We start from the raw sequence: 24,206 nt of genomic DNA on the forward strand, positions 1-24,206 counted from the left end.
TTTTGCACGTTTTTTTTGTGCTTCTTGTTTTTTTGTCATTCTTTTTTCTGTCATTCTCTCATTTTTCCCCCGTGTAATAATATACATGTTCATAAGAATATAAAATTTCATCTTCATTACTCTCTGTTTTTTATTTTCAATTTTTCATTTTATTTTCGATTTTTTTTTTCTTCTCAATCAAATGAAACCTTATAGACATTTCAATTTATTCATTTTTTTTTTATCTTTTCATCATGCATTATATATTCATCATATTTCGTTCACTTCTATTCTATTTTCCCCTCCCTTTTTTCTCTTTCCGATTTTTTTCAATATTTTTTTTTTGGTTCTCTTTTAATGATCATCTACGTTTTTTTCGTTATATAACTTTTGATAGTGTTCTTAAATTCAAATATTTTTCTACTGTGATTTTTGAATTTTCTCCATTTATTTTAAATATTTTTCTTTTGCTTTTCCAATTTTTCTCTTCTTCAATTTTCAACATTTAGTGTCTCTTCTTACAATACTTATCTATTTTCATCTTGTATACTCATTTTATTCGATTAATCTTTCATTCTAATTATACTTTTACAATTTCATCATCTCTCATTCCCTTGTGATTTTTTGTTGTTGTTTGTCTCAAATTTTCTTTTTGTTTCTAAAATGTTCATTCCTCACACATTCTTCCCATCTAATTTGCACTATATTTATTTAAATGGAATGATTTTTTATTATTTATAAAACATTTCAGAACATTATTTTCATATCTAAAAAGCAAAATTAAACTTTTTAAACAATTAAATTTTGAATTAAGAAATGCATGTATGTTCAAAAAAAAAAGGAAAAAAACAACATAGAAAAACAGACAGGTCCCTAGATTTTTTCGAGATGTTTATGGAACTAAGGGATATTATGAAGTATTACGAAATTTGTATTTTCTAATAACATGTTGAAATATTTTGGCAATAATACAGTATATTGTTCTAACGAGTAAATATTAAACGCCTCTACCATCTCAAACTGCTACCATCGTCAACTGATGATTAGAAATAACATTAATTTCCAGATGTCATAGGTGTTAGAAAGTTCTTAAGGGTGTCTCTTACTTTTTAACATGGCGAAATAATATCCTCTAATAGAAATAAAAAATAATAATACTATTACTACAGTACTTAATACTAAAATAAAAATGCTACTTGAAAATTGATTTATTTCAAAAATATCAAACATGGTTTTAATTTATGTGCTATCTTATATAGGTAAGTATAAAGTTTTACTTATCTCCGACTCTCGACATTTTGTAAATTTTCAAAAAAAAACATTAAAAACAGCTTGCGCGCATGATAAAATACCATGACATCAATGTAATTGAATAAAAATCAATTCAATATAAAGGAAACTGTTCAGTTCATGAAATGAAGCAAAGCTTCAAGATTTCTTTGACTCATTCTCATTTTAAATTAAATTTAAAAATTTAAATTTCAAAAATTTTACATTAAAATTAAAATTCACTTTGTTTTTTCGAATAAAATTTAATTTAGATTGAGTAATGAAATCTCAAACTTTTGCTTCAATCCCTGGACTGAACAATTTTCTTCAGTTTTATTCAATTACATTGATACCATGGTATTTTTCATTATACACTCAAGCTGTTTTTAATACATTCTTTTGAAAATATACAAAAAATAAAGTATCAAAGATGTGTAAAATTTTATACTAGCATAGCATAGCGCATACAATCAAGAACGTGTAACAAAAAATCGAAATAAACCAATGGTTAAATGGCATTTTTAATGATACTTTTATTAATGTTTCTCACCATGTCTTTAAAGGTATGAGACCTCGTGACATAGCTTATAGATTGTTCATCGATACACATCTGTTTCCTTTTTTTATATATTACTCTTAGCTAGCCGAGACGTTTCCAGAGCTATCTTTGATTTCATGTGCAGGCGCCATCTGTCTTCTTGGGCGGGAAAACATGCTGGGACATTAAGAAAATTATGTTTTTACGCGTCTAGGGAGATAAATTCCACGTTATATTTGCAGTGAGAAGATCAAATATAATGCTTCATATAAAGGAAAAAAGTGCAATAATAATTTGATTTATGGCAGCGTATGTGTGTGTGTATATAAAAACTATTAAATTAATTCATTAACAAGAATAAAGTGCAGATGAATAGATCCAGGGGCACATGCAACTCATGTCAAGCATGTATCAACAGTTGCTTCACCCTACATGTTTGTTACTTAGCAACTACTCTTCATATGCAAAGAAACAACCGCTAAAAATGAATTTGTTGTAGAGATTTATGTACGCGGATACAGAATTTTCACCTCTTACTTTAATGTCACTTTTCGGGTTTTCTCAAGTTTAAAAATAAAATGAATTATTGGACGGGATCCCCTCCTCCGCGGCGCTGACTGCCAAGTAATCACATGATCACTCGTCGAAATTCCCATCCAATCAGGTGCGTCTGAGGTTGTTTCGGGACGCCTCTGCTTTCGAGATTCGAAAATCAAAGCGTGCTCCTTTTCCACTCTCGGGATGTCAGCTGGTGCCAGCTTAAGGTACTTTCCTCTGCACTCTATCAGATTCAAAATAATTATAAAATAAGATAGCAGTCGGGTGTTTGTTAATCCTTCGTTGAAGATAACAAAGGAAAATGTTCGTTTGAAATTACTGTTATTTTAGTGTTTGTCAAATATTTATATGGAATAGTTTAAAAACATAATAAGCTGTAAGAAAATTAGAGTTGACTCGAACTTGGAGTTAAAATCGAAACTTTTACGAGACTGTGAGATACCATATTACTTTTCTCCGATATTTGCCTTCTTTAAGCAATTTCAATTAAGGTAAGAGACTTCCGAATTTTTAATGAATTTTTTTAGTTATTTCCTTTTGTTTAAATGTTCTTTCTTCTACAATATTATAATATCCTTCAAAATTCCATTTATTGTGAATGAATTATGTATTGTTAGATACGACAGTTTCTTTCAAATAATGCTGTCGTCATAAAGAGTACTTAATAACATTTTCCGGATGACAAGATATTTAAATAACTTTAATTTATTTAATTTTATAATGCATTAGAAGTGCAATCCTTTCGTTGGTAGAATTTCATTAAAGAAATTTTCAATATCTTTTGCAATGATTATTATCTTTTAAAGGGATTATATATATTAACATATTCTTGATTTAGTTTTTTTTCCCCTATAATGTAATAATCAACCATTTTTCCAAATTACATTGATTAATGATTGGTATTATTGAGTTATACTGTATTTGCTTTATTTAAATTCCCCATAGTTTGTACTTGATAATTCTCGTGTCACATTATTACTATTAATTATTTTTCATGGTGATTATAGTTAAAGTTCCCGTACTCTGACTAGTTTTTCACAAAATCTTTATCCGAATACAGCCAAATTTTTAGGATATCTTAATGAGACACAATGGGAGAAAGATTTATGAAATAAAAATTAGTTCAGTTCTCTACCACTAGGCGAAAATGGAATTTTTTAATTTTCCCATGGACCAGTATAGCATATATACCGAATTCCAATGGAATGCGTCCTCCAGAACGGGCTCTATATAGGTCGGAGTAGTGTAGCTACATTGGTCTGAGAAGTGTTAGTATACTGAAACTACTCAGACCTATATAGTACCCGTTCTGGTAGACGCATTCCTTTGAAACTTGGTATATAAGCTGTATGAACTATGGGAAAATGGAAAATGGTGGTTTTTCACCTGGTGGTTGAAAATCGAACTTTATTCCATAAATCTCTCTCCCATGGTCTCATTGAGGTATACTAAAATTTGACTGTATTCGGATAAGCAGTTTTTGAGGAAAACTACTCAGAGAGTTAAACGGAAATTTTATTATAATCACCCTGCATATTAAAATAATTACATGCTTCATTAATTTTATTCATTTTATTATTCCTTCAAATACGACTTTTCATTGATAAAATAAAATAATAAAAATTCGAAACTGAACTAAACTGAAATTTATTAATATAACACACACGCGTACATGTATATATACATGTATATACATATACACATACACAGTGCACTTCCGTTGTGCCTAAGGGATCGGATAGGATAATAATAAGGCAAACTCTATTTTTTTTAAAGATTTATGCAGAAGGCAAACACGTTAAAAGCCGTATCATAACCTTAAGAATGGTTTTCAAAATCAAATTACAAGCCGGTTCCGATTTCACCGTAATTAAAAAAAAACTTTTTAGTTAATATTAAACTATATTCTTGATTTTTTCCTACTTAATATTAAGCTACATATTCTTCATTTATATAATTTTTTACTAGTTAATATTGTTACGAAAATTATGTAAATAGTCATTATTTATCATTTATTATGCCATCGTTCACGTGTAAATAGTCATTAACGCATCTCTCTGTAAATCTCGCCGAATTGAGGACAGATTTGGCGAATTTAAAAATAGCTCCGGTGATTTGGCGCTGTCAGGTCGCCAAAAAAATGGATGGGATATCGCGAGAATATCGGAGAATGTTCTCGTAATATTTCCTCGTATGCATAAAAGCTCTACTAGAACGGAACTGAGAGCAGTTTGTTGAGTTTCGAAGACGAGGTCTTTTGTATGTGAAAGAAGCCACTCTATATTTAGCGTGTTTGGTCAAATCTCTGCTTGTGAATTCGTGTAAATAGCTGTTCGAATTTAATCTGTGACGTCCTGTATTTTATTTCATTCTCTGATCATATGAAGGACGTGGTGTATTTCTTCGGTTATCGGCCGCTGAAGTTCGACATCAGCTGTCTTAATCTTAAACATCATATATTTGAAATAGAAATAAATTACCTTTTGGTTGAGACAATATAATAATATTGCAGTTCATCCTGAGTGGCGCAGTGGTAAGATGTTTGTACTCTACTATGTAGGTTAGCGCCAAGGTCTACGGGTTCGAATCCGGAACATCAGAAACATGTTCTTTACCTACCAAGCTTAGGGCGACCACCGATAGATGGCGCCTTCACTTTGCAACTTCAACACAACTCCTTTGGTTGGAAGTTGCCGTATCGCGATGTATGACTGGAGTTGGTGTGTGATAAAGTAGTACCCACATAACGTTAATAGTTGTTTCAAAAAATAAAATCTGTATGACTATGATCTTGCATCATCCATATATGTATTTCTGGTGCGCTTCGGGCACCAGAAGATATGAATTGGATTTCAATAAAAATATATGCAAAACTAACACACCCAGCAAACAACTTTCCCACCCTAAGCCATAAGTAATTTTCGATTTTCGATTTTTTAACTTTTCGATCCACCCTAGCGTATATAGTGTATATCGAATCTGTTATTTAATAATAATAAATCCATAATACTTCCGTTAGAAGAGAGACGATCATTGGCGAACGCAAGGGAAGAGTGATCCCCTTGAGCCAAGATTATAGGGGTACGTTGCAGGAAAAAACGTAAACCCCCCCCCCTCATCAGAAGGAAAAAAAATCTGAACCCCCTCGAGAAAATTCTGCGTACGCATATGCGTACATACAATTCTCACTGACGAGCAGCTTGGGGTTTTTTAACATCGTTCAGCAGCGTCTTTCCCGCTCCCCATTAAAAAGCCTCGCCACAGAGAGCAACAGGCCTACAACGATAAATTATTCAATCATTACACTTCACTCATAGTTAGAAAAACTGGTGGCAGATGACAGCACTACACATAACAAGCAGTACACAGGAACAAACTTCACGTACATGGTTTCACTACACGTACATTCCCTCATGTACCAATTCGTTAGAGGTTTCGCAGAGGAATATGGACGAGGTGCATGTGTGGTTTAGTAATAGCAGTGGTGTCTTTTCCGAAGCTTAGTTCGTCTTGCAAACGTAAGGTTATGAAAGCCGTACCTGCAGATTGAAATAGATTTGGTTGAAGGAGTGCAGAGAAGAGCTACGTGGGCTCTTGGAACACAAGGCTTGAACTGTCAAGAAAAACTTGATTTCTCCAATATGTTCACATTGGAGGAACGTAGGCGTCGGGAGGATAGATATGGTCGAGGTGTTTAAAAATTTCAACGTGATGGATTGGATGGACCATGACTCATGGTCCATGAGTTATTAATGCACCGTGAATCAACTGCTTCGGCAAGGGGGACACCAATGTCGTTTAGTAAGAGAAAAATCTAGGTTGGGGTGTCTAACGGAGTTTTTACTTTAATAGGAGGTTGCTAATAAATGGAATAGCTTACTTTCAGGGTTGCGAATGAACGCCATTGATGCGTTCAAAGTGAAAACCAATAAAAATTTCCACATTCTTAGATAAGACAAAAATCATAATCTTATTTATGGGCAGTGCATTATACTAATATACAACCTCTGACAATAAAGTTCGGTGAATTGTCCTGTAACATTAAGGTAGATGAAATGTTAATGAAAGTTACCTTAGTGTCCTTCGAAATAGTCACCTCCCGTTACTATGCACCGCTGAGATCTCCTATACACGTCCTGGAAACTTTGCAAGAAGTCTTCTTTTGGGATGGAGTTCAAAAGCCTTGTAGTGCGTTCTTATCTGTATAGATGGCGCACCCTCCTCACGCTCCTGGTGATTGTAAAAAAAAGAAAAAATGCCAGTTGGAATGCTACCACCGATTTGTATACACGTGTCATCCTTCTCGTTATGTTTCCTTCGTATATTAAATCGTTAAGTTTTCATTACGTTTTATGTCGTCACTACAAGCATCGGATTAGCCTCGTCACGTTTCGTTGGATGTCAGGAATATCGTCAAATCTCTTTCCTTTCAAAGCGAGTTTGAGTCGTGGGAATAGGAAGAAGTCTGGAGGATTGAGAGCTGGTGAGTATGGTGGATGTTCAATTTGCACCACCCCCTTTTTTGCCAGGAACTGTTTGACAATATTGGCTGTGTGAGGGCGAGCATTGTCGTGAACAAGAAACCATGAACCTTGTTGCGCGTACTGAGGTCGTACCCTGCGTAGACGTTTCATGAAACGGGTCAAAATTTCAATGTACCTTGCAGCATTCATCGTCGTTCCCTCAGGTAGAAATTCCTTGTGGATTTTCCTCATCATTTTCCTGTTCTCAGTTAAGAACCAACGCACTAAACAAGCACTTTGTAAAAAAAGTCTTTCACGGAACACAAACGACGCTCAACAGCTGCCGCTACGCATGTGCAGCGCTTTGCTTCGCCAGTGTTGCCAGATCGGTCGTCCTGACTTCATTCACCAAACTTCATTGTCAGAGGTTGTAAATAAATATATATCTAATTATTATTTTATTATTATTTTTATTGAAAAAGACTTTGTTATTGCGTATATTTTGGTTTTATTGCGTATATTTTGGTTTTATTGCGTATATTTTGGCTTTATTGCGTATATCCATACTTTTTATTGGCATGCATTTTTCAACCACGTCGTTGGGCAATTTTAATGTTCTGGCCTTTGCATTCGTATCATGATATTTGTACGACAATTCCGATATCTAATTTGATTATGGATTTTATTACTGCACTATTTACACAATAGTTTGTTGGCACAAGTACCGTACATTTCCAAGATAAAATGCATATTCCTTAATTAATGTTGTTTTTTTTCTCGTTATTCTACAAACAACACATATCTTGCCGAAAATGTTTGCTAATTATACAGAACAAATTGAAAATTCCGAACTTTATTTGATCAATTCGAATTATAATAAGGTAATGTTCATAGAGCTTATTAAAACAAAGAACTAAGGTAACAAGAGTGATGTTAGCTTAACAAGTGTCTCCAGGATCATTATTTATTTTTACGTGAGTGCAGTGGCATAATAACCGTCTAATAAGTTGGAATTTCATAATTCATACTCAATGTTTAATTTTTTTTACGTACAGGTTCAACGAAATTAATTTTCCAACGCAAAGGTTTGTGATACTAATTATGAATTATATTTTTCATCAGCACAATATATCACCATCATAATTTTACTTATATTATATGATTATGATATTATTATACCTGTGTGGTATATATAAGCGCATGGCCCTTTCCTACGGTTTTACTCAATTTTACTGACTCAATTCTATTTTACTAGCCCGAAAAGGATGCACCAGACAATTTCAAGTTTTTTTCTGTAATACTCAATGAAAGTCATTTGCTTCGACTATTAGTGTCTTTGAATTGTCATTCAGATACGAGGAAGCTCTCAGCCGAGCCTACAGCTAGAACCCTTGTACTACCATTCAAGGTTTCGAGGTCAGTTAAGATTATAAAACGGGCTCAAGGGAAATGGAATTCCATGAAACGTTCATACGACGCATTCACTATTTATATAATTAAAACAAAAATGATGATTCGTGTATATAGGTGGTACTTGCACTCACAGGCCTTACCGAGAAGAAAAGCAGTCATATATTGCAACCCATTCATATCTCAGAAACAGCATTTATTGACATGGTCTAGGAATGAAGGCTAACTTTCTGCTACCTGCTGTGGGAACTCTGGTTTTGCGAATGAAAATCATTATTAAAAACCAAAAGGGAATTTATTGGACATCCCTAGGATTATTTATTCAGCAGAAACACCACCTATCGGTGAAGTTCAGCAATATACTTGTTTTTTTTTTAAATATATATCAAGCGCATCATATATAAATTACCGGTTTTCCAAATTTCATGACGTATAGACCAATAAAACGCGTTCCAGGGTTTTCTGAGATGGCAAAAATTAATTTATAAAACTGTATTTCTTGACTCTTATGCAGTCATTCCAAGAAATTTTGAATGTGATGTGAAATGAGTAAATAAACTAATAAATCTATGGCAATGGGACTTTTTATGCCACAGTAAATGTTCCAGGATTCCAGCGCTAACATTTAGTTCACATTATGATATCTTCATGCAGTGAGTAATAACTCAATATATCGCAGAATAGAAACAAAAAATATGAACTTTTACATGAAAATGGCGTTTATTATAACGTTTGGATGATTTACGATCCCACCTAAATTGTGATTTAGTAGAACCATCGTCTACTCTCAGATTGATCACGTGACTAAAAAAAAAAAGATCAACAGTAAAATTAATGATGGATCATCGTGATAAATGTTCATCTCCGTTCGCTATTACGAGTCATTCCTCGATTTCAAGTGTGTGTGTGTGTTTTGTGTTCGTAGAATATATATCTCTTCAGTCATTCAGTCTGCCAAGGATTGCTTAAATACTATTTCCCGGTGCCAGTTAAGGCATTTACCGAATCCAGAATGATCATTAGTGGAGCTCAGAATGTCTAATGAATCAGTGAGGAGGAGGAAGATTCATTCAATAGCCGTACACCCCAAGTCATTAACGTGAATCTACTACGTCAAGGTGTTTTTGGCATATTTCGATTTGCTAACCCATTTGGAGATGGATTTCCTACGCCTCAGTATTCAATACTATCCTTACGTAGACTTCTAATGATAGAAAAACAAGTCTCTTAAATGTCTGTTCATCTCTCTTCCTTTCTGGATATATTAACATCTGTTTAAATCTAGTAATCATATTCCACTGATGAGTGTGCTTGATCTTTCATTTACTTTTTGTGGTGTTTTTTTTCTTCATGACTTACGCCAGGGCTTAGCAACATTTTTTTGAGTCGCAAGCACCGTGCATGCGCTATCATCGGAATTAGATTACAATACTTATATGACAACTTTCACATATGCTCCAATCAGTACAACGTTAATGCTTTAAAGCGGATTAAATGTGATGTTGAATTGATCAATATCTCTAATCTGAATCAGGAATAAACATCGAGAATTCGTGGGTGGATCGTTGAGCACTGCGATGCACGATTAAACATTATGTTTTCAGACACAATTCTAGTGAATTTCGTAGTGGTTAGAAACACGGATTTTCATCCTCAATGAAAATCTATTTCTAGTAAAGCTGCATTAATTAGCGAAAATATTTCTAGCATGACATTAACATTTTAACGGCTAAATTAAGATTTGAGTGGATTTTCTAAATTTTTCCCTCAGTATGTGTGTGTATATATATATATATATATGAACAAGATGTTGCAAAATTAATTAATTTTTGTCGAAACTCACCAATACCAGCGTCATAGGCAGCATAAATATGCAGTGTAGTGTATAAACAATGTAAAATATCCATTGTCGATAATAAATTTCATGGCAAATTGGAAACCAACTCGATTATGAGAAGATTGTTTTCAATTTATCATGAAATTTAATATCAACAACGAATATTTTACTATATATATATGCACATATAAGAATTATTAAAGAAAAAATTGGTTATTTTATGAGATTGAAATAGAACCTATGCAGTGGGTCTTCATCAGGGGGAACCCCATGCATGGTTCGAAAAGTTTAGGCGTGTCTGAAGGGTGGCTATGCCAAATTGCATTAAAAATGCATAAACCCATAAAATTGCATACTCATGGTTGGTAATCTCATTTTATAAACAGGGAAAGAAATAATTCTCTAATTATATCTTTCCCTTTTTATAAAATTTCATCGCACTGTGACATTCACACGTGCCACTAACCTTTTAACGGCCAATGTTCGCAACTGGGAACATTCGCTTTATAGGGAAAAATGTTTTTCTTACATGAAAACACTTCACTTTTCAAAACACTGCACTGTATACTGTTGCGAACACATTGGCCGTTAAAAGATTAGTGGCACGTGTGAATATCACAGTGCGCTGAAATTTTATAAACAGGGAAAGATATAAATCTTTAGACCAGAGATTACCAACCTTGAGTACACGCACCCCTGGGAGATATGTTAGTGGGGAGGAGAGGAGGGGCGTATTTAGGAATACGTAAAAAAATATTCAGCGATAGCGGAAAATTTGAATTAATTAATTTAAAAAATTGTAAAACATAAATTATGGCATAGTATATTAGAGGGAAGTTTTATGGGAATGCGCATAGAATCTCATACATTTTTATTGGTTCCAAAGCTTCCTTTGCAATTTCAGAGTTAATTAAGCCTAACACGCATGTCTGGGGGGGGGGGGGCTAAGCAAACACCCTACACATTTCTCGGGTCCACATGCGTTCTATTCATTTCTTGGGTCAGCACCCTTTACGCATATTTTGATTCCACACGCTTCCTATCACTTTTTTGTGCACTTCTTCGGCCGGCAAGCTCTCCACTCATTCCTCGCACGCTTTCTACGTATTTATTGAATGCATACGCTGTTTAAAGTATTTCTTGAAATAGCACTCCTTTTGTTTATTTCTTGGGTGCACAAACTTTCTACGCATTTTTGCATCCGCACGGTTTCGACGCATTTCTTGGGTCCACATACCTTTTATGCATTGCTACTGTTAAATTCCTCGTACGCATGTCTAAAGGTACGCCGACATCCTGCCCTACTAATTTTTTTGTGGTGAACAAGTCTTTCAACATTTATAGAGGGATCTTTTGCTTTACTAGGGCAACGCATACCTTCTACGAATAAATAGTGGGTACTTGAATAATGGAAAATTAACAATCACTCTTCTTCAGGAAGAATAATTCTAAACATCTCATTACAACGAAATGCATGGTGGACCTTTGATAAATTCCACTTACCAATGGTTCACAGAGTGCTATTTTTCCAAGCGCGTGTGCACGTGAGTAGTAGTTAATTGTGCGTTTCTGGGCCGTAGAAGCTCTTATGGGCTAACCCTAATTTCTCTACTACGTGTGATACCTATAAGCTTTAACATTACAGCTGGGACTCAGTTGATTAGCCAAGTCACAAATGAGAAGGAAAAAATTTTGTATTTACTCTAAAATTATTCTCTCGTACCAGTATTTTAATCCATAGAAGTCAACAAATGTTTCTGTCGGAGAGCTTTTAAGAAAATGCATTCATTTGGTAAATGAAAAAATATTTCTGCGAGAAGGATAAACGAAGCAAAATTTTCGTGAGACGTTTTGGAGGAATCGATTGTTTTCCTCTGCTCTATAAGGTGAATTAATCATGAAACTTTTGTCTTTCTCTCCCCAAACGAGTTTTTTAGTTGTTTACGACTTTTATAAGTAAAAATATTAAGTATATGTACACTGGTCCAAAACAGTGTCTCGTAAGCATATTCTATTCGATAAGATCTAAAATGGTTTTTTTTTTAGAATTTTATGTGATATTTTCCTACACAAGTACCTGTGTTTATGATTATTATTATTTGTGAAGTTCATAATTGGGGAATCTCATCCGTTGCATGAGGGTTGGATACTTCTATCGAGACAAAAACGGGACGTATCAAAATAGTCTCACAAAAGGTTCTAAAGCATATTTTACATTCACGTGAGCATTGTAATAAATGCGTGTGGTTATCGATCTTAAGGGCCTAAGGGACTACAGATTGATAATTCGTAAATATTGTCCTTTTTAGCTTTTCCAACTTTCAGGTGCTAAAACAAGTAGGTCTACCGGGAGCAAGCAATCAGACCACAACGTAGAAAATTATGAATTCAAACATCCAATCACTAGCGGATTTGTCATTTCGAAATATTTTAACAGTTGGCAGCACCTTCCCCCACACTTACCCACTCATAAAACTATACATGCACAATACTATCAGGTTTCTTAATAACGAGTGTATTGCTCACGTATGTCAAATTTTCCATAGCATTTCTTTTATCATGATTAATGACTTACGCAGGGTTCACGGAAGTGTTTCAGATCTGTGAATGTTCATCTTAAGCTTTATGTAGATGTTGATTTCTAAGAAAATCCTGGGGTGTTCGAACTGGACTTACAACATCGAGCAAACAAATTGATTTTCAAATATACTAGCCAGTATACTATAATCTAGTGTGGCTGCTCGAGAAACCACAAAATCCCTTGCTCCAGTACCTCTGCGCTTACAACTACCAACAGTTAAGGGTAATGCAAATGATGATTCCGAAATTGTAAAAAAAAAAACCATTACTTTACCATTAAATGTACCTTTAAACGTTCCTCTGACGCATTGACGCGTGCCGAAATCCGTGTTCTGAGTGAATGTGTGGACTTAAATATTACTTATGTATGAGTAATGGATTTCTTGTTCTACTGCTGCTGCAATCTGGCTCCCACATTGCGAAGTGGAAATGATGAAGTCATGAATTTTTATAACACTGAAACTGCAAAATATTGGTGACCAGCACCGAAGAAATCGGCAATTATCACAAAATAAATAGACGGCTTGCCTCTATTCGAATCGATTAATTTCAGCTAATAAATAATAATTTGTTTGTGAAAATATTTTATAGAAATTATAATTTTTTTATGATTTCAACAAACAGATGATTGTAATCAAGAAAGCTATGGTCACTCATGTTATACACAGAGTGGCCACTTTATTATTTGGACAGTTTTGAGCAAATGGGATATATTGTCACACTGTTGATGCTGAAATAATAGACAGGAAATGAAAAGGAAAGCTCCTTTTCATGAAAAGAAAGCTCCTGAGACCGTGAGTTTTGTGAAGACATAGGCAAAAAACGCAATTTTTGACAGACTGTCAACGTGGGATGATTGTAGGAGCTCAGAGCTATGGAGAGAGTATCAGTGAAACTGTGTCATTTGCAAGAAGTTCCAGAGCAGCTATAGTTTTAGTGTTTAAAGATTGCACTGTGAAGCAAAAAATTTGGCCTCAACGTGCAACTTGTGGTTTTCAATGATGGATGAACGTTCGTGCGGAACGTGAGAGTCTAAAGACTTGTAAAGACAATAAAACAGTAACAGTGGCATATTTACAGGTTGGGCGGGTTGTAATCTATGCTTGCCGCCGTAGGCAGGCAAGTTTGAAAGGGCGGCCAATTTTAGGAATTATTGGCTCAGAAAATGAATATATAATGGGAGTAAAGCGGCAAAATTTTTTAACCATGCATCCGCCTCTATCCAGAGAGCAAGAGACTAGGTCAGCGAGTGAGCTAAAGAGTTTGCAAGCATGTGAGTAAACAAAATAGTGCGCACGCACGTCAGTGAGCAAAAGGGTAATCTAGAGAGTGCGCAAGCATATGAATGACAAAATGACTGAAAGAACCTAGAGCGTATGCAAACACATATGGATGACCAAAACAGTGTGAAAGCATGTGGGTGACTGAAACAGTGTGCACGCACATGAATGACCAAAAATGTGTGCAATCGCGTGACCACGTGAGTGACCAAAACAATATGGAAGTATGTGAATGGCCCAAAGAAAAACAGTAACGTAGAGAGTTTGTTAGCATAAGAGTGCCCTAGAGAGTGTGTGAGACCACGAGAATGGGAATGCCCATCAGAATAATATTAATAAATATTACCATGAGAGTGATTAAGAGTGTGTCAACATGTAAATGACCAACATAGTACGCAAGCATATGAGCGACCACAAGCGTACACAAGCATGTGAGCGAGCAAAAGCGTACGCAAACATGTGAATAACCAAAGGAAGGACTTAGAGACACGGTCATATTCACAGGCAGGGGAGCAAAGCGGGTTATAGGACAGGGTGGTGAATTCGAGGAATTACTGATCAAGAAAACAAGACTAAAATGAGAGAAATGCGCAAAAAAATTAATGTAGCCCGCAAGAGGCAAACCCACAAACACCCCTCTGAACAGTAACAGTGTAGTAAATTGCAGCTGATCTTAATTGCGCTTCGATATTTCACTGAGATGGGACGCGGGGGTGCGTTTGGTCTTCAAAAGTAAAAAAAAAGCCGATCTTAGTAAAATATCGTCTCAAAGGATGTCTGAATGTACTGTTCCCAGTACAAGGCATCGTATCGGATAAGGAAGCCGAAAGCTACTTTGAACACCGTTGCTGTCTGCAGCTAACTAGAGAGAAAAAAAAAAGGCGTCAAGCATTTCCATTCACTCAGGAGCGCAAAGATTGGATAATGGATAACTGGAAACAAGTGATATGGTCCGATAAATCACGGTTTTAGTTACACCAAGCAGATGTACGAGTGAGAGTTCTGTGGGAACTGCACGAAAGCAGGGACGCCGAGTGAACTGCCGCAACCCCGTCAAGCTGGTGGCGCTAATGCGATAGTTTGGGAAATGTCTTCCTGGCATGCTTTGGGGGGCTCTTCAATTCGTATTCATGAGCGTCTGAATAAGGCATGATATATAAACGTCGTTATTGACCAAGTATATTGTGTTTTGTGGATGCTTTAGATCAATGGCGATAGCTACTTTCAACAAGATAACGTATATTGCAGGGTTGGACAAATCTCCAAACATTTACATCCCCGTTCGGACATATAACTTGAAATATTAGATGCCCGAATTAAACACAAATTTTAAAAGAAATACGAAAATCCAAAAGAAATGTGATTACGATTTAAAAATTTAGAAAATAGTCAAACCACTAATTGCAATTTTCCCGCACTGTTTGGCATCAAAAAATAAGTCACCAAGTTACAATTCACCTGGTTAACAGAATCGTAGCCGATTTACGGTACGGGACCGGATGGCAGGGGAGGGCCTAGGATAGTGTGGCCAATATCTCGGGCATTCGGTTATAACCGCGCACATAATTGAATGTTAGGATTCTTCAGATGTCTTCGCCGTCGAGGAAGAAGTCCAGCTTATCAGGACTTTTTTTTTCTTGAGTATGTGTTAGGCAATAAATGAAAGCTATCGCTAGCTAGTATTGTGGGCACCGCCGCATTTTTTGTTGGTATTATTAGGGAAAAGAGGAGAAGGGATGGCACTTGTTTGCTATGTATAGTATATGTACTTTTTTTCTGTGTTTGTTGGCTATTCCGAGACGGAAAACAAAGGATATCGATTGGTCTTGTGTGCGTCAGCTGCGAGTTGCAGAGAATTGCAAATCCTGTTCTCATGGCTGTGACATTTATATGATTTGCCCTTTTTCATTGTTTTTATTTATTAACTTTCTTGTTTATATTTGTTTCTGTCATCCTATCTCGTCAAGGGCATTCCCCTCCAGGAATAGTGGTACACGCGGGCGGGAATCGAGTTCTGATGAATTAGCGTTTCCACGCACGCATTGATATTCTTGGGTCCTCGTGGTTTTACACATTTCTTGGGCTTGCACACTTTTTACTCATTTTTCTAACTGCCACGCTTTTTGCTCATTTCCAAGGACAACCGGCTTTCTATGCATTTCTGGAGTCTACCCACTTTCACCGAATTTTTTGGATTCGCACGCTTTCTGCACTTTTCTCAGACTTGCCCGCTTTTCACACATTTCTTGGGATCGCGCGATTTCCAAGGCATCTATTACGTCCTCACACTTTCTACATATTTTTTTGCATCTTCACGTGTTGTATGGCTTCCTTGCGTACGTACGCTTTCTGCGCATTCCTTCTGCCATCACGCTTTCTACGTATTTCGTGGGTACAGACGCTTTTCATGCATTGTAGGGGGTACGTAAATGTAGTACTCATGTACAAATTTAGTACTCATGTCTATAGGCAAGCAAACATCCTACTCTGTGTCTTTATTGAAGTAAACAAGGCTTTCATCATCTCTAGTGGTAAGCAACGCTCTATTCTTGCACATTTTGTGCAGGAACGGCACAGAAGGGAACAGTCGAAAAGTATGGTAGTCAAGTCGGACTCCTCATACTGCAGAGTCCTCGAAGAACTCACATAGAAGTAGAGACTAGGTGTTTGTCGTAACTGGAAATGAAGATTTATTTCCGGACGTTCTCAATTTGGTAGAAAGGGCAATAATCTCTTCCTCACAGGAAAGTTTCGGTACATCCTTCAGTCTTATTGCGTCTGTGACCTCATTTTTTATCGAGCAGTGGCGTTTCAATCTCTACAGAAAGGAAATCATTCAGAGTTCGTTCTTTATTCCTTTTTTTACCTATTATATATATATATGATCAGATAAATCCGACTTATTCTCCTTGCCTGACGTGATCCATGAATATAACGGGAATAATGTACGATAACAAGGACGTGGGAATCAGAAAAAAAAATCTGGGCAATATCCCGGGCAGTCGAATATAACGACGCACATAATGGAATATTCGGATTCTTCAGATGGTTTCCCATCGAGGTTGTGGCGAGGAAGTCCAGCTTACCACGTTTCACTTTTTTATTTTTATTTTGCGTATGTGTTACGCAATGAATGTAAGCCTTCCCTAGCTAGAATTTCGCGCACCGCCGCATTTTTTCTTGGTATTATTAGGAAAAGAAGCGTGTGTGGGGGGGGGGGGGAGGTAGAAAGGGAGAGGAGGATATCACCTGTCTGCTATGTACAGTATACGTTCTTTCTTGTGTGTTTGTTTTCTATTCCGGGACGAAAAACAGAGGATATCGATTGGTCTTGTGTGCGTCAGCTGCGAGTTGTAGAGCATTGCAAATCCTGTTCTCATGTCCATGGCATTTATATGATCTGCCTTTTTTTTTACTTCTTCTTCCAGTTTATCTTTCTTTGTTTATTATTGTTTCTGTCATCCTATCTCGTCAAGCGGATTCCTCTCCCGAAATAGTAGTGCAAGCGGAAGAATCGAGTCCAAATGAATTACAGTAGCGACCCCTTAATACTAATCCCTTATTCTTTTTTTTTTTTTTTTTGATAGATTCGCAGGAAGTTTTTCCTTTTCTGTGTATTCATTCGTGGTCAGTTCACGTTCATTGATAAGAAAGAATCAGGTTAATTCGTTTCTGTTTTTTTTCTATTCTTAGAACGCTGGCATTGATGGTGCTTGAGGCAGTTAAATGTATATTGATGAGTGTGTTTGGCACTATTTTTACATTTTCCTACAGATAACGATCCATGTGCTAAGAAAGGCAGCATACTGAACAAAAATTTCTGGAAAACTTTTGAACGAGTTGACTTTATTATTCTCAAATCCTGCTTACACATAAGGCCCGTTCCTGATGAATTTGTGCCTTTGGCAATCACAACTTTTTGAGGTTGTTTATCCTTAGCATTTGCTGATGCAAAGGTGTATGCAGGGATAGAGGTGTATCAAGGGCTCATTACCCCCCCCCCCAAGACGATATAAAATTAATTAATTATATGTTATTAAAATTTTATTAAATTTATATTTAATTAATTTTTTGGCATCCGAATGGGCCTTGAAAACTTATGAGCCCTCAGGCATCGAGCCCCGTTGCGAGCCCCATGATGGAAACACGGCCTGCTTACAGAACCTCCAACCTATGTCTAAGTGATAACAGAGTTCTGCGAAATCCCGGTTGAGAAATATTGATATTGAAAACATAACAGAAATTCGTAAATATTTTAATAGGCTGTTTATTTATTCAAGATAATAATATTCATATATGACTGTTTGGATATACACGCCTTATATGTATTTCTAGAGGTCAGTAGGTCCTCTACGCCACTGTTCGTCGAATTCTTCAAAACTGTGGACCGATGAAAGTGATTGAAAAATTTCGTAGTTGAGTAATTATTGCGGACCGACGAAAAACAAACGGGGGAATTGATTTAGGCACCGGCGACAAAAAAATAAGTTGATGATAAGAGAAGTTGGAGATTATTATTCTACGCATTTTTATTCGTACGCAAGCCTCATACCCATGTCCAAGGGATGGGGGATCAGCAAGCCTCTACCAAGTTTCTAGGGATGAATAGATCTACGCATTTCAAGGACTCCAGATTTTATTCTTTACGCGTGTCTAGAAAGGATCATTATATCTCTTACGCATAGGGGTAAGGGGGGGGGGAGAGGGTAAGAAAACATATTCTCCTTATGAATACAGATATGGAACCCTCCTACATATCCTACGCATTTAAAGTGATGCACATGCCTCGTATGGATATTTGGTGGTTAAAGGAGATAAACAATCCTCCTACATATTTCAATGATGCACACATCTAAGAAATAACCAAGCCTCATACGCATTTCAAGGCAGCAAATTCACTTTGACCACAGTTTAACACTAGAAGCACCGTTGTCATTTTGACCCTTTTTCAAATTTCCCTTGTGTTATCTCAACACACAATGGAACTACGAAGCTGATATTTTCTGACGTTTCTTAAAATACATCACGAAATAGTGTGACAAATTTTTATATTTCTATGGTGGTGCACGCTCTCTCTCTCTCTCTCTCTCTCTCTCTCTCTTAATTATTAAAACAAATAATCATATAAATACCTAGAACAGCCAACACAGGTCATTTTGACCTCTATTAGAATTAGGAATTTTGACTCCCTAGTCGATTTTAACGTAAATAACAGTAGATGATTTGTGAAACAGGTATTAGAGACCAAATGCGTTCACAAAAAGAATGTTACGCAATCGGTACCGTGAAATAATGTGGTATCTTAGACTTGACGTCCGAAACATTAGAGCTTATCACCGGCTAATTACAGATTTGCTCTCGCTTCAGGCATTTGGTACTTGAAATCTTATATGCACATAGTCCTGGACCAAAAACAATCGTTAATGAGCAATTTTATTTCATGTAAATAACGATGCAAATTTATCAAATACAAGACAAATAAGCCGGGCAAGTTCAGTACCTAGTTCTTGTTAGCAATTGTTGTGATATCCACAAATATGTGTAGAATGGCTATCCGTATTTGCGCAAAGATGAAGATCGACCAAGGATAGTAGAAACCATTTCGTGGAAGATAACAATTGATCATTTTTGTCGCACCACGGTCATTTTCTGCACACGAGGACAACTTAGACCGAGACCTACAATTTTTTTCCGATTCTGAATGGCAGCCTTATTTTTACGCTCATCGAGAGGGTGGTGCGCTATCCCCTTGGTGTGGAACTCCCTTGTAGAAAATGTGTTGCTGTCACTGTGAAGCGTGCACATTGTTCAACTTAAGCCAATGTCTTGCGAACTTTAGAACATATTGTGTACACGCATATAATTTCGCTTTGAGACATGTAACCTACTTTATAAAATGTGTTGAGCCATATCGTCCTTTTTTTGCTCTATTTTAACTTCTACACATGCAAAGACCGCATCGTGAAACAGGTTAAATCTTATACAGTCAGAGTTTGGTATAACATCACCCCTCTAGACACCAAATAAAAATAACTTCATAAGCGGGATGGCTCAAAAATGTTCGGAATGTATGTGTGGTCCCTAACGTATTTATGTTGCCAGAATTGCGACTTGATGCTTGCTGAATTCGGGATTACCTTAAGGCGGCGGTTCTCAACCTTTTCTGACTCGCCTTTTCAGTGTATAATTTCTATGGCCGAGACCTGTTTTACTCGAGGAGCCCTTTTTAGTATATTATTTATATTGCGGTAGGCTCTTTTCTTTTTTTTGTTTGTTTATCAAATTTATTGATGTATTTTATTATTATCGAGTGGCCACGGAGCACCGGTTGAGAACCACTGCTTTAAGGGTCTTAACAAGAGAAAAAGTCAAATTTAAAAACATCATTAAAATACTATTTAACCATTGATATTGATTATAAACACTTTTTCACATATTCTTGATTAAATGTGCTATTCTACATATATGCTGGTATAGAATTTTACATATCTTTAACACTTAACTTTTTAAACATTTCAAAAAAATAGATTAAAAACAGCTTATGCGCATGATAAAATCACGTGACATCAATATTACCATACAATATTAAAATTAAAATGAAGCCAACAGGAACCGTATAGACATATGCCGTGCATCCCAAGGTGGACATATTGTGCACCTTTAATTTGGTTTGTAAGAAAACTTTATGATTACCCACGTAATATAAAATTAATCTTAAGTGCCTATGCGTGTGTGCGTTCAACATTTTTCGTAATATACCCATTTCAAATCGGGTGATTGTTTTTAAAACACCCTGAATTTTTCCCCCTTTTAGAGGGACGCTATGTATTTCGATTTACACCCGCCTCCTTGAACTTCAAGTTATCCATCTGCCTAATTCTGCTTTAAAAAAATGCGCATTGAAAAAGTGGAATTTCTTCGATGTACTTTACGGGCTCATAATTTATTTTAAAACTATATAAATTTATGCAGTTGGATATTAACAAAATACGGAGACGTTAATTTTCTTGCTTGAGAAGATATAAATGGAAAGTTGAGATCAAAATGTTTTTGCATGAATATCCAACTCAAAAGTACGTCCCGCTAATTACTTCATATTTAATCTCCTGGGCTCCTTATATCTCTAAGCGAACTCGATATTTCAAAAATCGAGAATTCAATACAATTTTTAAAATTATTGAAGTGGCGGAAAACCCCACTAAATTTCCGCATTTCTAAAGTAGAATCGGCAATTTTAACACTGATTTCTATGGGGGATCGACCTTTGCCTGACCCTCAAAGTGATGATGATGATGATTCTGGCGTCTATTGAAAAAGCCTCATTACTGGGAGGATTGAAAATGTGGTAAACCATCATAAAGGCATATACACGTCTGAAACGCATTGCTAGGGATCCACAGTGACTAAAATAAACATTTTGAAAGTGATTGTTGAGGCCCAGAAACCATTGTTGCCCGACAGTTTTTCGCCCATTTCGGGCATTTGCCCTGCTCTGACGAACTTTTAAAGTAGTCTATCGTTCAAGTCGGGTCCCATTTGGTATATATGCAAAATTTGTCGACGATTGATCTAAAATTATAGATTTGTATAGAGCACACACACAAACAGATAGAAATTCAATTTTATATATATATAGATATTGATGTCATATCATTCTGTCATGCGCGCAAGCTGTTTTAATGAATTTTTTGAAATCTTTTGAGAAATTAAGTGTCAGAGATATGTAAAATTCCATTAAGCACAGGATAGCATATTTAAACAAGAATATTGGAAAACATTTCTAATAAATCAATGGTTAAATAGTATTTTTAATGATATTTCAACTTTTTTCCCATGTTAAGAGGTATGTGATTGCTTAAAATTGTGTGACGCAGCAACTCTCTGTAGCGGTTCTGAATGGCGTTTTCGCACCTATGTAATTTTGGATTGTTATTGTAAGTCTGTGAATTGCCCTTTCATTTTGAAATTTTTCTGAATGAACCTGTATAGAAATACCCAAGCCTCTTCATAATTTCTTGATATTACTTAGAGTTTTAAAGGTCGGGAACCACTGACTTAAGATAACGAAATATAATGAAACTACTCCGGAAGAAAATGAATGATGTTGTAGAGAATGCGGAAAACACACGAATCACGCAAAGTGCGCATCCAGTGTGAAAACTGGATGTTATGCGAGTGTTTCATTCATTGAATACTTACTAGAATTCTCTTTATTTTCACTAAACATCGTTTAATAATCTAGTTGGCTTCAGCAAATTTTCAGTCTGGCGAGGTTGTTCGTGAAACACAATGAGCACATGCTATTCGGGGCACGCAGCCCTCTTAAATGGTGCTCCATTATAATAATAATCTCGTTTCTATCGCAGTCCGGTTCGTCCTGAAAGTAATATTTTCCTCTTTACGTCTTAGTTTTGTGTTCTCACCGCAATAATTTCGTAGCTGTGGCAGCATCTACGTAAGATCTTCAGGAATCTTGGGAACTGTTGTTATTTCTCCATCCACACACAGTTCTCTCTCCGTGTTGAGGGTGGATACCAGCGGTGTAGTGATTTCCTTCTATACACAACAGTACGCATCTCGGGTCCATTATGAGATAATGGAATTAAGTACAAATGGAGAGAATACTACTATTCTTCTTCTTCTTCTTTCGCCTTCAACTTCGGTAGACAAATCTAATTGTCTCACATTCAAGTTATGTTCGTGGCTAGAAGAGGACAGTATTTATCACTGTGAAAAATGTATTTTCCGTGGAAAAGTGATTTCGTGAATAATTAAATTACATAACACGTGAAAAAGTGATGGATTTTGCATTAGCGTGTGGTAGAAAGTAGGGCTAGTTGATTGGCTGAATTGAATTTCTTAAGCATAAATTGAGTTGATCGTGTACGAAAAAAATGCATTTCACTCAATTTCGGCCCCAGATTTTCACGTATAAAACATCAAAGTATTGGTCTTAATGGAATTTACTATGGTATCTTTGTGTATTAAAAAGTATGGTGGTGTCATTGAGGGTGAGGGTGCACACGACCTTTTTATCTCTTGCGTGATAATACGCGTGCGCTGGAAGATTCTAGGCTTAAAATACAAGGACTGCAGTTCCTTGGGAGCACATAATGTATGTGTTCGGTGCTGATGGTATTTTCTTTGTTGCTTCGTTTTATGTTTTTCTCATTAAATTTTTAATTAAATTTCAATTTCCCGAAAGAAAACTGGGGTAATGCCCGACACTGCCTTTTCTTCGTTTCGTTTTTTTATTTCAATTTCAGTGAGAGCATTTTTGGAACGGTGAGATCAGACTATTGGTGAAAGCCACGGAATGCTCTGACTTGGCAGTTTTATTGTGTTTGTCTGTCCACCGTGTACTTGCACCAGATGTGCTATATAGCTATTGAGTATTGGAAAAAAATAACAATAATCCCATGCCACACTGAGTAGAAGAAACGGAAAAACAATTGTTGGTTTTAACAGTTCGTCGTTTTGTATCCCCTCGCCAGAAATAATGCATTTATTCGTTTAAAAGTAGAGTCGTTTTTCGATAGATTATTATACTCCAAAGCGATTGCGTTTCTTTTCTTGACCACTGTAAACACCTCTCACTTAAACGAGAAATCAATCGAACAATCATCAGAGAGTTTTAATGACCTGTTTTCATCGATTCGGTTCCGTACAAAACATACACACAATGATCTCGATTCCATTCACTTCTCATTGTGCACTGTCTTGCTAAAAATACAACAGAAATCTCCCTCAAAGTCCAAATTATAAGACAGGCATAGAAAAGAATGGTGAAAATAAAAATCTTACCTCACTGACATATATGTGCTGAGAGCTTCCCAGAACACAAGAGGGTCTGGGTTCGAGTCCCGGTGGAGACCAGGTGACTTTTCTTCTCGAATTCACTTTGGCATGAAATCCAGAAAATTACCCTTTTCCTTGATGTTACACATAAATTCCATATCTTTTAACTGTAATATTTTTCGTTAAGAACTCGCATCTAACAGACTAAATAATACTGTATCCATAAATCCTTCTCAAGTCGTAAGAGGATTACTCGAATGTTTTATAAATCTCTGGAGTCCACCACTTTATATTTTCTTAGGGCTCTATATAAGGCGAATTTATACATAAAAACGTCTAAATTGTAGTTTTAAAAATTTTTGTATTCATGTAGGTTTTTGAGAATGGTTATATGAAAAAAGTGAAACACGTATTTTAAATCCATTTTCAAAATAAATAAGAAGAATACTTTTTTTTTCACTGACTAAAATCTTTTTTCAGGAAAAACTATCACA

General features: G+C 35.9%; 1 protein-coding gene across 1 annotated transcript in view; it reads left to right on the plus strand.

Annotated features, from left to right (window-relative positions):
* Positions 1–2,733: 2,733 nt before the first annotated feature.
* The window catches only part of LOC149084176 (5-hydroxytryptamine receptor 2C-like), a 136,813-nt gene continuing 115,340 nt past the window's right edge, over positions 2,734–24,206 (plus strand). The window contains exon 1 of the mRNA XM_089235455.1: positions 2,734–2,835. The gene's annotated coding sequence lies outside the window, so the exon portion shown is untranslated. The remainder of the gene's footprint in view (positions 2,836–24,206) is intronic.

The sequence above is a fragment of the Pholcus phalangioides genome, unplaced genomic scaffold (genome assembly GCF_987345545.1).
Source record: "Pholcus phalangioides strain wild (caught in Gottingen) unplaced genomic scaffold, Ppha-v1.0 ptg000008l_1, whole genome shotgun sequence".
Lineage (NCBI taxonomy): Eukaryota > Metazoa > Arthropoda > Arachnida > Araneae > Pholcidae > Pholcus > Pholcus phalangioides.